This window comes from Bos javanicus, chromosome 3, assembly GCF_032452875.1.
Source record: "Bos javanicus breed banteng chromosome 3, ARS-OSU_banteng_1.0, whole genome shotgun sequence".
Taxonomy (NCBI): Eukaryota; Metazoa; Chordata; class Mammalia; order Artiodactyla; family Bovidae; genus Bos; species Bos javanicus.
In genome coordinates, this window is record NC_083870.1 from 23,961,819 (window position 1) to 23,979,264 (window position 17,446).

The following is a 17,446-nucleotide window of genomic DNA, read 5'->3' on the forward strand; positions in this document are numbered from 1 at the left end:
GATATAGAGCTTACTGTCATGGAGTTTTAGGCTACTTGCAGGAGAGAAAGGAAACAGGGAAAACAAGGGATAAAATGTTTCAAATATGGAGAATAAAAGACTAACAAAGAAGAGGGAGAGATGGTTTTAGATAGAGTGGTCAGAGAAGGTCTCTATAATGAAGCGACATTTAGGTTTAAGATGAGAGAGAGCTCCCCTCAGAAAGGTTAGGACAGGAGTTGGGGCTGACTCTAGGCAAAAACCTACTAACAAGTCAATCAGGCTAAACAATAACTGTAAGAATTGAAGAAAAAAAAAAAATATATATATATATATATTTTAACAAAAGAGCCAGTAAAATGAGGAAAACATGACTGAGTTCTCCCAACAGTCAGGCACTGACTGATCCATGTGTCTGGGTCATTTCCATCCTAGAAGGAAGTCAGTTTATCATACAGCCTGGATGATCGGATTAGAGAGCTGGTACTGTCAACATCAGGGGGTCTGCTGAGAGCACTTCATTGATAGTGTTGCCCTGTGAGTCTCCCCCTGTCCCATTCTCGCCTCTTTCCTGAGAATTTCCACCATGAGAAACCCTGAGAAGCAGTCAGAATCTCCGCGTTTAGTCAGAATTACTTCTCTTGAAACAGGCAGAAATCCAACTCGATCACATTATGTTGTGTCGGGGGATGGATTTAGTCATTCATGTAACCGAGGAGAACAGGGATAGATTAGGAAAGACTGAATTGAAGGCCTCATATAAACACTGTTTCCTCTCTCTTTCTGCTTTGCTTTGTTTTGACTCCACTTTCAGGCCACACCCTCCAGCATCTTTTTCAATTAGCAATTTCAACAGGGAATGAGGGCGTCTTTAACCTTCGCTTCCCGGTCACATGCCCAAGTCTGACCCCATTGCTGGTCTGGGATGTGGGAGGTGCTGACTGGCGGGCTTAGGTTACAGACCCAGCCCTGGAACTGAGGATGCAGAGACGGGTGGGGGAAGGGTGACAGCCTCTTACAGACAATCTACAGTTCTTTGATCAGTTTAGCTATTTTCACTTTAACTCTCAAGAAAGATTCTTATTGACTGTTTTCCTATGTGACCACAACTGCAATGGGAATTTGGGAGAGTTCCCCATTTGGGGACTACATTACTTTAAGCTCCCACTTGCTAATGTAGTTCAGTGGTGTGAAGTTCTGCTGCACTCTAAACATTGACCTGAGGGGCTCAGTCTTTAAGGAAAGATTTTAGGGCTGCCTAAAGATTTAATGACTGCCATCTTGACCTCTGCCTAGGGGCAATTTGAATCAATGAACTGGGGGGTAAAGAAGACTAAAGATTGGCCTCTTGAACCGAGGCTGTGTTCTAGTGTATAGCTCCTTTAATTAGGGTGACCTGTTTTAGAGCTGTCACTCCAGTGTAATTATTAATAGCACCCCTACTCACACTCAAAATTGTTCCATTTGGATGATAAATTATATAGTCACCCTACTTAAAATGGGGTTATTTCTTCCCTTTCTTAGACAGGAATGGCATAGTAGGAGGAGTCTGATATAGACTCTGCAAACAGTCTTTGCATTATCAGAGGTTTGTTTTTGCTTTGTAATCTTCAAGCCTTTGCTGTCACTCTCGGAAGGAACAGAGAATTTCATTTTTCCAATCTGGCATGGCTCAATACATCTGATTCTTGACCATTTAAGTTTCCTGGCTAGAAGCAGAAAGAGCATCTTTTAGCCAGACTGTAATTCCTTCCTCATTGCTTCTACATAGGCTCAGGTTCAGTATCAGCATGTCTGTTTCTTTAGAACATTTATAAAAACTACAGGGAGCCCAAACCTTTGCAAACCCTGACATATGTCAATCAAGACCTCTAAAACTCCACCCTTGCAATGCTGGGGTCTGACACCTTTCACTCAATTTTTTGATTACCATATCACAAGTACTTCCAATTCTCCAGCCCTGTACAGAGGGGTCCTTTCTACTGTCACCCTTCCTCAACTTAGCCAATTGCACATTTAAGAATCTGCATCACAATACCCCCATGACCAGCTAGCTCTATAGAACTCTCTTGGCCGTAAGAGACAGGACTTAATTCAAAATAACGTAAGGCCAAAGAGAATGTTTTGGCTCACATAACTAAAAAGTCGGGGAGTATTTTGGCTTCAGGCATAATCAACAATAGCATAAGGATTTGCTTGTGATAGTATTCCGCCCCCCACACACATCTTTTCTCAGTTCTGCTTCTTCCGTTAGCTTATCCCTTGCACAGCAACAGAATCTATTCTGTTGGTACATGTTGATCTTGTATCCACCGTGATCTGCCACTCTCTAAACCACAATGACTAAGGGTTGGGAAGGGAATTATTTTCCCAAAGTTGCTGTTATCAAAAAAGGGAGATGGATCCTCTCAAGGGTAAGAAAAACAATAGTGGTCCACCTTATACTTGAAAGCTTAAAAAATGTAGGTGCAATTTCCCATTTTGAAAGGTGAGGATGAAAACAGTTATCTAGTCTATGTCAAAGTAAAGTCAAAAAAAAAAAAAAAAAAAAGCAAGGGTAAAATATTTGCTTACTTTACTAATAAAATAATATCCAAACCCACAGTCTTAAAAGCTTAGACTTTTCTCAAGTTGCTGAGTGCTTTTGGAACTTGTCATTGAATTGGAGAACTTGACATCCATCCTCTAACAGCTGGGGAGCCCTTCTTTCCCCCCCTTTATTGGATTATCTATTACCTTCCCCTGAGGACAAGGAGTGTGGGTGAGGGCTGATGACGAGGGAGAAAGGAATGTCATTTCTGTCTGGTCTCAGACTCTGCATATTTTTGCTGGGAATGTGCAGTTTATTAATTGCAACCTCAATATCTTCAGCAATGATCCGTAACAGGAATTAGTTAATTCAACAAGTATTTGTTGAATGCCTAATCCCTTACCCTTTCTCTCTTCTCTGTCTTCACCCTCTCTGTCTCCTAGTCCTTTCCCATCAGCATTTAAACATCCCCAAGGAGCTCTCATCTTAAAAACCAAATAAAACTCTTACAAGCAGAGAATCCTCCTTGGATCCTACTTCCTTCCCAGCTCCCCACACCCCCTAAAAAACTACATTTCACACACTAAGCATCCCAATGTACTATCTGCATTTTCTTGTCTCCCATTCCCTCTTCTGGTCACTCCTGTCCTACTCCTATTCTCACTGGAACAAAAAGTTTATGGAAAGAGCACCACTTTTGGGGAACACAGACATCTTCTTTAAATACCGTGTGGTAATTGTCTGTGTGATGTTAACTAGAGTGAGCTTCTTGAGGATAAGACTCGAGGGCATGCATGCTCAGTGGATCAGTTGTGTCCAACTCTTTTCGACACTATGGACTGCAGCCCACCAGGCTCCTCTGTCCATGGAATAGTCCAGACAAGAGTACTGGAGTTGGATGTCATTTCCAACTCCAGGGGATCTTCCCGATCCAGGGATCAAATCTGCATCTCCTGCATTGGCACTTGTATTCTTTACCACTGCCCACCTGGGAAGCCAGAGGGTAAGACATAGCCTGTAGTTAAGTTACTCAGTAGATATCCTACTGTTGAATGTTATCATTTGTCTACTCTAGGCATAGTGACTAGTAAGAGTTAAACTGATCTTTGTTAAAGTGATGAATTAACTTGGGTTGGCAAAATAAAATGAGGATGAGGTTTGATATGGGATAGAGATAGTGGGGGGCTTCCCTGGTGGCTCAGACAGTAAAGAGTCTGCCTGCAATGTGGGAGACCCGGGTTCGATTCCTGGGTTGGGAAGATCCCCTGGAGAAGGAAATGGCAATCCACTCCAGCACTCTTGCCTGGAAATAGTGAAGTTTCAGGTATTATGAGCTGAAGTTAGAGATGTAGAAGGAGGAGAGGGTATCATATTAGAAGCATGGCAGAAAACAGCTTCAACAAAGCCTGGTAGATAATGTTAAATGCTACAAGCGAGTATATCATTTTTTTCCCCAAGCTGAACCCTAGAAAAGGTCGACAGATTTGCCAAACCATTATCACCAATTTATCTTTTGGGAGAGGGGCACGCTTTCACTGGAATGTTACCAGACTGCAAACCATTAAGGAATAGTAATTTGTAGGGAATGGAAAATTCGAGGATCACAGCACGGTTTATTTAGGTGGACAATGAACACAGTGCCATGCAACAGGAACTCCTGGAAGGGAAGCAAGCATATCTTCGTGCTTCTCATCAATTCTACACCTTAAATTAATCCAGCCCATTCCATGCCTGTGGTTAGTCATGTAGTCTCTAAGTGGCCCTTCCTTGATTTTCCCATGAGGGTCCTGGGAACTACACAGGAATTGGTGGAGGATGTTACAGACCCTTGATAGTCTGAAAGCAGAGTTTCTCTGTTGTAGCCAAGCTCCTCCTTCCCTAACCCCTTCACAGGCTCTACAGTGGCCACCACGTCCGTTTTGTAGAACCCAGGAAACTGAATCCTAAAATGTGAAAGGAAAAGATAGGCAGAGAGTCCAGCAAGTTCCTCATTCAAGAGCACATGGGTTTTTACGTGTCTTATAGTTAATTCATGTAGTTTATTTTCAATCTCTTAGTTGAATTACTTTTCTTGAAAAGATGCCTGGGACAAGGCCAACATCGTAGGGAGGAATGCCACTGGGTCAGGATCTGGGAACAATCAGCTCTTCTGGTTTTAAGGATGAAGCGCCAAGATCTTAAGGAATCTGAATTCCTGGTGAGCAGTCAACTTCGTTCATTCGCCCCCAGCAGCATTCCGGTGACTTAAAACAGAAAAAAGAAAATCTATTTAAAAAAACCCAGTTGACCTAAAGCGAACCCATCCCCAGCTTCTTCATTTCTTAAAAAAAAAAAAAAAAAAGGCCTCTTCCATCGCAGTCCCCCCGCACACAGCGACAGGTCAGTGGCAGGACTCTACTCAGGGACTAGGGCGCCCGGCGCCCACCCGAGCCGCGGGCTAGGCGCGAGCCGCAGGGCGGGGCCCAGGGTCCGACCAGCCCGCTGCTCCCTTCCCGGGAGCGCTTCGGGGAAGGCGGTAGCGCCTCTCCTCCAGGCCCGGGGTCCTAGTCCGGCCGGGGCTGCCTCCCGGGCGCCCGCTGCCGTGGTGGCAGGAAGTCCCCAGGAACTACAAATCGAGGCATGCTGGGAACATTCCCCTGCTCCTCCCAGGAAATGTCCTTTGTCCAGCCCTACAGGAAGCCCCAGTGAGGAGTCAGCCGGGCCACCAGCCAGTCTGCCAGCCAGCCCGCGGCCGCTGCACCCGCCGCCGCTGCCGCCGCAACAGCAGCAGCACAAGGGCAGTTGCGCCGCGGCGCGGGGCTTGGGCCCGGGCGTGCGGTGCCCTCGCCCCTTGCCGCACCCGACCCCGCGCAGGTAGGAGCGTGGCTGCGGCTGGGCTCCCACGCCGCCCGGGGATGGGGCTGATCGGGACCCGACCGGACTGCTGCCGGGATGGGGCGTGCGCCCCGGAGCGGGTGGCCATACCGCTGGGCGAACTTGTACCGTTGTCTGTTCACCCCGGTCGCAGGGGCCCCGGGGCTGTGGGCGCGAGGTGGGGGTGTACTTAAGGCCCCCCAAGCCGGGACCGAGCTCCTTTAGGGATCTGTGGCGAGGCGCGGGGAGAATGAGGCTGAGTAGCGAGGGAGGAGGCAGCGTTTGGAGAGGCAGTCAGACCGTCCCGCCGACCACCGAAGGGGGCATCCGAGACCCTCGGAAAAAAACGAAGCCCAGGGAGGAGCTTGGGAGGCAAGGAGAAGGTGAAGGGCTTTGTGTGCAGCTGCGGACGGGTACCGACTGCAGCCCCCTCGCCTTGTCTCCCCGCGCCCCCAGCCCCACTTGGGGCTATGGACAGTGGGGATGGGAGACTCCGAGGAGGGCCAGCGGGTCATCTCGGGTCCTTGTGAAACGTGTGCTCCCTTTTCCTCTCAGCTGCATTCTAACCTGACTCGGAGTAGCGGCTTGGGCTGCCATCAGACTGGACAAATGGCACAATGGGGATGAGAGGGTAGATGGGGCAGCAGCAGCTCGCTGTCCTGGGAGTGGTCGCCGCCGTTTAGCTCCGGTAGGCTTCGCACCCCGAAACGCCCATGTCGCCGGTGTGGCCAGGCTGGTACCGTCATCCAGGGGGAATGCCGAGACGGAGGACTGTCAGTGGAGGCACCGGGTGAAGCGTGGTGGGAGGAGAGGACGAGTAAGAGGTTGAGGGGGGAGAGTCAGTGCAACAGGGAGTCAGCTGAGAGTACCTGATGGCCACGTTTCGAGAATCGGATGGCCACTTCCTCTGGGACTTTCCGATTTTCCTTTTTCCTAACCGCCCCGTCCCTACCCCAAATAATGAATCACCCACCCTTGCTACGTGAGCTGGATTCAATCTGGTGGTGTCTGGTGGTGTTTATCTTTGCTCTGATACCTGGCCTGTTTGTCCTTTACCTGTAGGTTGACTTGAATACTCTGCATCCCCGATGGCTTTATCCTCCTCTCGTGGGACTCAGGGTGTGGTGAAGGCGGTTGGATAATGGCTACTGTGATGGATGAGTGGGCAACTTTGAACACAGCCCAGGTGTTACGGCTGTGTACCTGAACTCCCTCGCCTAAGCAGCCCGTTTCTCCTTTCTACCCCCACCCTCGTCCCCTAATTCTGTGTAGTTTACTGCTCTACAAGTATTTTTACTCTCTGAGCCACCGGGAAAGCCCAAGAATACAGGAGTGGGTAGCCTGTCCCTTCTCCAGCAGATCTTCCCAACCCAGGAATCGAACCCGGGTTTCCTGCATTTCCGGCGGCTTTACCTGCTCAGCTACCAGGAAAGCCTTCTTCTCTTAAGCCAACATAGGGATATTATTTAATGTGCGGTGTTTTAAGAGCCAAATGAATCTTTAAAGATGGCATTTGGGTGGTGAGGCAGGAGTACCCAAGGCTCATGATGATGTGGTAGGCACAGAGTCCTGTCTCCTATATAAATAGCTTATGGGGAAAAACAAACCTTTCCGGCTGGCTTCTCTAGAAGAGATGAGGCATCTGTAGTGATTTAAGAATGGAGTGGGGAAAAACCCAGTTGTTGAGGCTGAGGACATGAGAATGGTGAAATAAAGAGAATACACTGTGAATTCAGAAGATTTCCAATTGGAGCATATTGGCTGTGTGTGTGCACGTGTTGGACGTGGAGGTTATCGCTGGGGGAAATTTGATATTCAAAGTTTAGCTGGGTCCCAAGAAAAATATGATGATACCATAGTAAACAAAGGTCATAAATGGGAAGTCAGGCTACCTTTTACAGAAAGGAGAACATAGATGGCCTTCAAAAATGACTGGGATTAAGGGAATGAATGGAAAGAAATCAGGTTGAGAAGCACTGGTGATGGAACTGAATTGGCCTGGGAAGGGTGACCTCGCTGAAGGTTGCATGACTAAGGATGATGGGGTTGCATCACATTTCCTCTCCTTCCCCTCAAAGCTCTTTGGATTTCCTCTGTAGCTACACATTTGCCCAATTTCTGATGTCTAGTTAAGGCAAGGAGAAAGGGTAAAAGCTGGTTAAAGATGATAACTTAAAGCAAGAAAGATCTTGCCTGTTCGTGTAGAGTGAGAAAAAAAAAAAAAAACAACAACTCTGCAATGTCATTAAGAGGTCTGGAGCCTGATCCTGTGTTAATGCCATTTGGGCTTTTCCTTTGATCTGTGCTCCTACTTCTTTTTTTCTTTTCCTTCATTCTGCGCAGCCCCCCCCCACCCCCGCCCCGCCCCACCCCTTTCCTAACAGGTTTCTTAGTACATAGTATGTAGTGTTAATGTAATCAGAAAGGTAACTCCAGAGTTTGGCATTCAAAACCCTTAACAATTCAGTGCTTACCTACCTCTGTTCTCCACTGGACCTGGGCCACTCATATTACCTATCCATTCTTGCAGCAAAGAGCTCCCTAGTCTGAGATGTAGCATTCTTCCACCTGTGTGTCTCCTCAAGTTGAACTCCATGCCTGTTGGGCATCCCTGCCCTGCCCTGATTATTGTCCCCAAATTCTAGCCCAGCTGGTGCCGAAGTCTTATAGAAGTCTTCCTAGACCTCCGAGTCAGAATCCATCTTATCCCCATTGTACTCTGCATCCTTTGAAGAATACCCATCTCTGGTCTGCCTTGTGATAGTTAGACGTTCTCCTTCTCCCCTTCAAAAAGTAAATCCCTGAGGGCAATGGCTCTGTACCCTATACTTTAAACCTAACAAGTGCACAGAGGATGCTATATGAAAAACATGACTAAATGAAGGAATGAGTGAAAGAACTGAAAGAATACATATGTCTTAATTTATCTCTTTCTGTGAAAAGGAAGATGAAGCCTTTTTACAGACCTGTAAGGATTCACTGCAGATGTGACTCTAAAGCATCTAGACCTTTTCATTTTGTTCTTGCGTTTGGAGACCCTAAATGGGTCTGTTACAGTGTCTAGTACAAAGACACTCATTAAGAGTTGTTGAATAGGGTCTTGCTGCTGCTGCTAGTGCTGCTAGGTTGCTTCAGTCGTGTCCGACTCTGTGCGAACCCATAGGCGGCAGCTCATCAGGCTCCCCAGTCCCTGGGATTCTCCAGGCAAGAACACTGGAGTGGGTTGCTATTTCCTTCTCCAATGCATGAAAATGAAAAGTCAAAGTGAAGTCGCTCAGTCGTGTCCGACTCTTAGCGACCCCATAGACTGCAGCCCACCAGGCTCCTCTGTCCATGGGATCTTCCAGGCAGAGTACTGGAGTGGGGTGCCATCGCCTTCTCCATGAATAGGGTCTTAGCTAGCCTAAATTTTAAAACTCTATAGGCAGGATATAAAATGGATTAATCCCAAGGGGATAAACAATGACTTTTGCCATGTTCTTGGAGGTGATATTTTCTTCTCAGTTGTGAAAGTTCAATGTGCTTTCTAGAAAGTAGCACTACGAAGATCATCCTGCTATTTCCAACTAGGCCAATGACTCCATCACGTCACTTTGACTTTTATAGCCCAAGCAGTCTACTAGGATTAAAATGTGGCATATAGAAGTTCAAGACAAATCAGACTTTCAAACTTTGCTTAAAGACATTGCAGTTTGTAGTTGCTCATTTATCTCTAACTGGAAAGCTTTTTATGCTTTTGTTTTTTTTTAATGTGATGACAAGAGTTACTGTATATTGAACATTTATGTATCAACGATTATTGTTTATTTGCTAAGTCATATCTGACTCTGTGACCCCATGGACTGCAGTCTGCTAGGCTCCTCTGTCCATGGGATTTCCCAGACAAGAATCCTGGAGTGGGCATTTATTTTTCTAAGGGATTTATCTGACCCAGGGATTGAACCCACATCTCCTGCTTGGCAAGCGGATTCTTTACCACTGATACACCTGTTTTTTATGCTTTTTTTTTTAACGTGATGAAAGAGTTACTGTATATTGGACATCTATGTATCAGTTATTAAACTAGAGAATTTCTATGCATTGTCTTAATCTGATGATTTACATATTACAATCATCTCTGTTCTAAAAAAGGAGGAAACTGGGTCTCAGAGAGAAATTAGGGATCTTGCTTAGAGTCCCAGATGCTAGAGATAGACCGGAATTTAGGTCTGTTTTCACAACGGGTGTGTTTTTGTTTTCCCTGGGAGAAAACTGCTAGATCTATGTTCTTCCTCTGAGGTTCTTCACTTTACGGATTTCCTTCCTGGAATATTGTTGGGCTTCTAAATGCATCCTAATGGATCTCATGTGAGAGGCCCGGGTTCTTCATACACTCATTGTTTTTATGCCCTCACAATCCCATGGCCATCATTTGGAAAGACCAGGCTCAGAATCCATAATAAGACCTTTGGTCATAGAACTGCTTCCCTGGAATTCTTTCCCATTTTCTCACAGCCTATTATCTGAATTCTTTCTGTCTTCCCTCCAGGGCAAGTCTCACGCTTTCCCCCTTCTGTAGCCTTTCTTGACCACTCCAGGCCACATTCAGGCTCTCCTCTAACCTTTGGCATTGCCTGAAATACCTGAGGCTCAGTGTCTTCTTGATGAATGTAGACTTGAATGAGCCCCCACTGTGTGCTGGAATTTGCCTATTCTCTGCGCAAGGCAGGGACTGCATGTCCAGAACACACCCCGGCATATGGTGGACTTTCAGGAATTGTGAGTTGGTAATGAACTGGTAATGACTCAAAATGCAAAAGTGCAGGCATGAAACATTATTTGCATGTTGCTAGTTTGTAAGAGAGAGATCGGAGGGTCATTTTCTTAGTTATTATAATTTTCATCCTTTTCACCAGACTGCCCGAAAAATTAAGCACCCTCTGGAAATAAATGAGAGCAGATCTGGGTATTGCTCAGTTGTACGAGCTTGATCAGTGCTAAACGATGATGGTGTTTTATTGATGCTGGGTAGATAGGCTTCCCTGGTGGCTTAGCTGATAAAGAATCTGCCCTCAAAGCGGGACACCTGGGTTTGATCCCTGGGTTGGGAAGATCCCCTGGAAAAGGGAATGGCAACCCACTTCAGTATTCTGGCCTGGAGAATTCCATGGACTGCAGTCCATGAGGTTGCAAAGGGTCAGACCCGGCTGAGCAACATTCACTTCACAGCCTGGGTGGGGTCACAGCTTCAGTACCTTAATCCTTGCTGTCAGGCACACCTTCTGCCACATCTCCTAGGAGAGGCCTCTATGGTGCACGTCAGAGAAAACTGGAGGGGTTTCCCTGCTGCTGCAGATATGGGGGGGAAAAAAGGCTGGAATGAGGAAGGAAGATAGTTCCTTCTGTTTTTACCTCTGAGAAGAGTAGCATGATTTGTATGGGGTATGGAATTGGGTTTTGTTGCATTATGTATTAATGGGGATGTTAAAAAGATCAGCAGCTGCCCCTCTGTGGGTGAAGAGGCTTTGCCACAAGATGGCTTTGCCATCTCCTGAGCCTTCTTTTCCCTGACCTCAAGGCCCCACAGTGCTGTGGACGCCTTGGTATAAGCACAGTGTGTGGGGGTTCTTAAAAGCACATCAGTCATTTTAAATGAGGATAGGGCAGTTCTGATTGGAGAAGGAAATGGCAACCCACTCCAGTGTTCTTACCTGGAGAATCCCAGGGACGGGGAAGCCTGGTGGGCCGCCATCTATGGGGTTGCACAGAGTCGGACACAACTGAAGCGACTTAGCAGCTTAGCAGCAGGGCAGTTCTTGGGCTTCCCAGCTGGTGCTAGTGGTAAAGAACTCACCTGCTAATGCAGGAGACTAGAGACTCAGGTTCAGTCCCTGAGTCAGGGAGATCCCCTGGAGGAGGGCATGGCAACTCACTCCAGTAGTCTTGGCTGGAGAATCCCATGGACAGAGGAGTCTGGCTGGCTACAGTCCACAGGGTCACAAGGAGTCGGGCACAGCTGAAGCAACTTTGCATGTACACAGTTCTTGGGGTCCCTGCACTTGTTCAGCAAGTCATGCACAATACATCCAGAGGCTGGCAACAATGTTCCAGTCAGATGTGTGGAGCACCACCTGCAGTTCTCTAGTTTCCCCTTCCTGCAGAGGGTCAAGTCGGGGTCATGTGCACACAGCTCTAATTTGCTAAAATGTGTATAAAGGGGAAGAGAGCATACATTCATTCAGAGAGGCATTTGAGATATATTTTCTCCCGAGAACTTTGTCAGAATCTTACCCAGACTTACAAAACAAGAACCATTCTTTCTAGGTTTTATTAATAAGAAACATTACTTTGGTCTCAGTGTCCTACCTATTCAGGAGGTTAGCTTATCTCTGATGCTTGATCATGCTTAAACAGGGCACTCTGGGAAGAACACCTTTCCAGTTATTCAACTTTTTTTCCAACAGGTAAGAACCTTGGTGAATTTCAAAGAATCTCTTAAGAAAAAAAAAACCCTCATGCAGGTATTGACAATGATTTCTGGTAGCAGTAGGTAGTTTTGAAAGCAGTGGGTTTTAGAAATGATTTCATCTGAATGTAATCTCCATAAGACAGAACTTAGTGTAATGGGTAGCACGGTACATGTTAAAAAAAAAAATTGCTGAATGAATGGATATATTACACTTTAAAACATTTACTTTGATGCTTTCCTAATATGATGGTACTGCCAATTTTTTATAAAGAGATATGGCAAAGGGTGTAGCTTATGTGTTATATTAGATGGGGAAAGGACATTTTATATGTACATATAAATTTTTTAAAAAATAGATTTTATTTTTTTAATCTTTTAAATTATTTTAAAAACATTTATTTGGCTGTGTTGGATCTTAGCTATAGCACGTAGAATCTCTGATGTGTCAGGTGAGATCTTTCCTTGCGGTGTACAGACTCTCTGGTTGTGTCTTGTGGGATCCAGAGTGCTTGAGCTTCAGTAGTTGTGGCAGCCAGGCTTAGGTGCTCCATGGCATGTGGGATCTTAGCTCCCCAACCATGGACTGAAGCTGTGTCCCCTGTATTGCAAGGTGGATTCTTAGTCACTGGGTCACCAGGGAAATCCCTTAGACTTTATTTTTTTGAGCACTTTTAGGCGCACAGCAGTATATTTTTAATTTTATTTATTTTTGGCTGTGCTGGGTCTTAGTTGCTGCGTGGGTATTCTCTAATTGTGGTGAGTGGGGGGCTACTCTTGATTGCAGTGTATGGACTTATTGCTGTGGCTTCTCTTATTGTGGAGTACGGGCTCTAGGGGGGGTGGCCTTCAGTAGCTGCAGTTCGTGTGTCCTAGAGCACAGGCTCAATTGTTGTGCACACCGGCTTAGCTGCTCTGTGGCACGTGGGGTCTTCCCAGAGATTGAACAGGTGGTCCAGCATCGGCAGGTGGATTCTTTACCACTGAGCCACCAGGAAAGCCCTCACAACTACATTGAGCAGAAAGTACAGAGAGTTCCCATATGCTCTCTGTGTCTTTTCATGATTTGATAGCTCATTTCTTTTTAACTCTGAATAATATCGTTTGAATGAATGGATGTGAAAGTTGGACTGTGAAGAAAGCTGAGCGCTGAAGAATTGATGCTTTTGAACTGTGGTGTTGGAGAAGACTCTTGAGAGTCCCTTGGACTGCAAGGAGATCCAGGCAGTCCATTCTAAAGGAGATCGGTCCTTGGTGTTCTTTGGAAGGAATGATGCTAAAGCTGAAACTCCAGTACTTTGGCCACCTCATGCGAAGAGTTGACTCATTGGAAAAGACTCTGATGCTGGGAGGGATTGGGGGCAGGAGGAGAAGGGGACGACACAGGATAAGATGGCTGGATGGCATCACTGGCTCGATGGACATGAGTCTGAGTGAACTCCGGGAGTTGGTGATGGACAGGGAGGCCTGGCGTGCTGTGATTCATAGGGTCTCAAAGAGTTGGACATGACTGAGTGACTGAACTGAACTGAACTGAACTGAATGTACCACAGCTTATCCATTCACCTACTACGGACATCTCGGTTGCTTCTAAGTTTTGGCAATTATGAATAAAGCTCCCATAAACGTCCATTTGTGGAGATGTAAGTTTTCAACTTATTTGGATAAATAGCCAGGCATACAATTGCTAGATTTCACTGATGCAATGGACATGAACTTGAGCAAACTTTGGGAGATGGTGAGGGACAGAGAGGCCTGTCCTTCTGCAGTCCATGTGGTCACAGAGAGTTGGACACGACTAGGTGACTGAACAAAAACATAACATGCTTAGTTTTCTAAGAAACTGACAAATTCTCTTTCAGAGTGATTGTGTCATTTTGCCTTTTTTGTCAGCCGTGAATAAGAGTTCCTGTTCTTGTACATCCTCACCAGTATGTAGTGTTGTCACAGTTTTGGCTGTTTCCTCACCAGTATGTAGTGTTGTCAATGTTTTGGCTGTTTTGCTATTCTAATAGGTTGTTGTTGTTCAGTCGCTCAGTCATGTCTGACTCTTTACAACCTCGTGGACTGCAGCAGGCCAGGTCTCCCTGTATCTCACCATCTCCCAGAGCTTGCTCAAACTCAAGTCCATTGAGTCGGGGATGCCATCCAACCATCTCGTCCTCTGTCATCCCCTTCTTCTCCTGCCTTCAATCTTTCCCAGCATCAAGGTCTTTTCCGATGAGTCATTTCTTCACATCAGGTGGCCAAAGTATTGGAGCTTCAGCTTCAACATCAGTCCTTCCAATGAATATTCAGGGTTGATTTCCTTTAGGATTGACTGGTTTGATCTCCTTGCTATCCAAGGAACTCTCAAGAGTCTTCACCAGCATCACAATTTGAAAGCATCTATTCTTCAGTGGTATATCATTAATTTACAGTTCCATAGTGACATAAGAAAACCTGTGCCCTCTGCATTGGAAGTGTGAAGTCTTAACCACTGAACAACCAGGGAAATCCCTGCCTATTTTAAAATTAAGTTACTCATTTTCTTACTGTTAAGTTTTAAGGATTCTCTGTATATTTTGGAAAGCAGTCCTTTATCAGATATGTGTTGTGCAGATATTTTCTCCAAGCTTAGGTTCTGATTCTCTTGATATATTTCCATATATATGAACTTTTCTTATATTTTTCTTTTTGAGAGGTATACCAGATTTATTTTAATATAAAACAGGTTTACCCCAGAAATGAAGACAGATAGTGTGAAATAAACTTGAAGAAATGCTTAAAAAAAATTATTTCATTTATTTTTGGCTGTGCTAAGTCTTCTTTGCTGCATATGGGCTTTCTCTAGTTGCAGCTAGTAGGGGCTGCTCTCCAGCGGTGGTGATCAGGTTTCTCATTGTGGTGGCTTCTCTTGTGGAGCACAGGCTCTAGGTGCATGGGCTTCAGTAGCTGTGGCTCCCAGGCTCTAGACCACAGGCCCAGTGGTTGTGGCCCACAAGCTTAGTTGCCCTGAGGCATGGGAAATCAGACCAGGGACTGAATCTGTGTCTCCTGCATTGGTGAGTGAATTGTTAACCACTGGACCACCAGAGAAGTCCCCTACTGTTTTTTATTTTTTTTTTAAATAAGGTAAATGCCAATTAAATTTAACCAGACGGTGGCCACAGCCTTTAATGAGCTTGGGGGCAGTTACTATAGGAGCTCTTTTTATTTCTGTTTCCCCATTCCCTCATAGGTACTTGTGTTTATTGATTGAATTAGTGGCTTAGTAAATATTTCTGGTCACCTACTTCCTAAGCGGCACATACCCATTTAAAAAACTTCTTTAAGAGCCTATGTTTGTCTCATAGCTTAATTATGGGCCCTTAGGAAAGGGTTCAGAGAAGGCAATGGCACCCCACTCCAGTACTCTTGCCTGGAAAATCCCATGGACGGAGGAGCCTGGTAGGCTGCAGTCCATGGGGTCGCTGAGGGTTGGACATGACTGAGCGACTTCATTTTCACTTTTCACTTTCATGCATTGGAGAAGGAAATGGCAACCCACTCCAGTGTTCTTGCCTGGAGAATCCCAGGGACGGGGGAGCCTGGTGGGCTGCCGTCTGTGGGGTCTCACAGAGTTGGACACGACTGAAGTGACTTAGCAGCAGCAGCAGGAAAGGGTTTCCATAGGCTGATGACTATAAGTGAGAAGAGAAGTCAAGATGTGCAGATCCTTCCTGTCAGAGCCAGCAAACAAAACAGAATCCCAAAGCCCAAGAAAACTGCTGGAGAATAAACTTTGGTCTGAGTAGATGCTCTAATAATAAATATTGAATACAGATTTCTCCTGTATTTGATTGTGCTTCCTGTTGCCCTCTCCTCCCAAGCAACTTTTTATTTAGTCTCCTGACTACTTTGTAAACGTTGAATGTTGATCTTTTTTCATCCTCATTTAATTTCTAGCCCTGTTGGTTCTAGCCCTGTCTTTCCTGCAGGGACGGGAGAGAAGCAGTTGTCCTGTACGACTAGGAAAGCCCAGGAACAACCATGGATCCAGACACAGCTCTGGGCCACCTCTTCTTTGCACCACCGAGTTGCTTGTTAAAGCCTTGGAGAGGAGGCAGGGCACGCACAAGACTATTTGATGCCAACAAGGGCTGCTGTCATTTGGCCATGGGACTCGGGATTCTCTTTTGAGAAGGTTCTAACTTTTGAAGCTAATCACCACTATCATATCTACCTGTGTAGCAGGATAATTAAGCATGCTTGGCTCCTGGTGCTGACAGGTTATTGGATCCAGTTAGGAGAGCTAGCTTGTTTCCAGGGCTCTCTGCCTGACATAATCTTAGCCAGATCACTAGATTTCCTGGTCCTATTAGTCCTTCATTTTGAGACTGAGGAAGGAAATAATTAGCCCTAACTTTATCCATTTAAAGAACTATTTAACAGTTTGGGAATGACAGATGTTAATATAATATATACAGAATGAATATATATATTCTAATATAGAGAGAATGGATAAACAAAAAGATCCTACTGTATAGCACAGAGAACTATATACAGTATCTAGTAGTAAACCATAATGGAAAAGATTTTGAAAAATAATGTATATGTATATATATGGTGTGTATATATATATATATACATGTGTATTATATATGTGTGTATATATATATGCATGCATGCTAAGTCACTTCATTCATGTCTGATTCTTTGCAACCCTATGGACTGTAGCCCCCCAGGCTCCTCTGTCCATGGGATTCTCTAAGCAAGAATACTGGAATGAATCTCCTACAGGGATCTTCCCAACCCAGGGATCAAACCTGGATTTCTTATGTCTCTCCTGCATTGGCAGGCAGATTCTTTACCACTATTCTTTACCACTTTACCACTATTCCCACTATATATGGGAAGCCATCTATATATATATAAAACAACAGAAATTAATACAACATTGTTAATCAACTATACCTCAATACAATAAATTTTTGTACTGAAGAACTATTTGAAGGCTCATTTTGTGGGGAATCATGAAATTGCATAAAGCAATATGTTCCCACCAGGACTTACATTTGGGAGGTGGGAGGGAGGGAGAGAGGGCAAACAATAAGGTACAACTTATAACTATGATTATATTTTTAAAACTAACATTCAGTCAGTTCAGTCACTCAGTCATATTCAACTCTTTGCAACTCCATGGACTCCATGGACTGCAGTATGCCAGACTTCCCTGTCCATCACCAACTCCCAGAGCTTTGCTTAAACTCATGATGCCATCCAACCATCTCATCCTCTGTCATCCCCTTCTCCTCGTACCTTCAGTCTTTCCCAGCATCAGAGTCTTTTCTGATGAGTCATTTCTTTGCATCAGCTTCAGCATCAGTCCTTCCAATGAATGTTCAGGACTGATTCCCTTTAGGATTGACTGGTTTGATATCCTTGCTGTCCAAGGGAGTCTCAAGAGTTAGGCAGAATGAAATAAGGAGGAGTACCCTAAAGAATCATATACAAAGTGAGATAATAATAATTCTTGAGCATTTAACACTAATCTGAGAAGGTAGACCCAGTTGTTTCTCTCATTTTGTAGATGAAAAAGCCCAGGCTCAAAGAGATTGGGCTAGAGACTGGATTCACACAGGTGGTCTGGCTCCAGAATCTGAGCTGTCATTTGTTTA

General features: G+C 45.2%; 1 protein-coding gene and 1 long non-coding RNA gene across 2 annotated transcripts in view; one reads left to right on the top strand and one right to left on the bottom strand.

The window, feature by feature from the left end:
* Nucleotides 1–4,382: 4,382 nt before the first annotated feature.
* Nucleotides 4,383–7,566, bottom strand: LOC133243080 (uncharacterized). The gene is made up of 2 exons (XR_009734966.1): nucleotides 5,930–7,566; nucleotides 4,383–4,752 (listed from the first exon to the last, which is right to left on the bottom strand). It is a non-coding gene; the product is annotated as an uncharacterized LOC133243080 (long non-coding RNA).
* The window catches only part of ZNF697 (zinc finger protein 697), a 34,763-nt gene continuing 22,333 nt past the window's right edge, over nucleotides 5,017–17,446 (top strand). The window contains exon 1 of the mRNA XM_061409515.1: nucleotides 5,017–5,362. The gene's annotated coding sequence lies outside the window, so the exon portion shown is untranslated. The remainder of the gene's footprint in view (nucleotides 5,363–17,446) is intronic.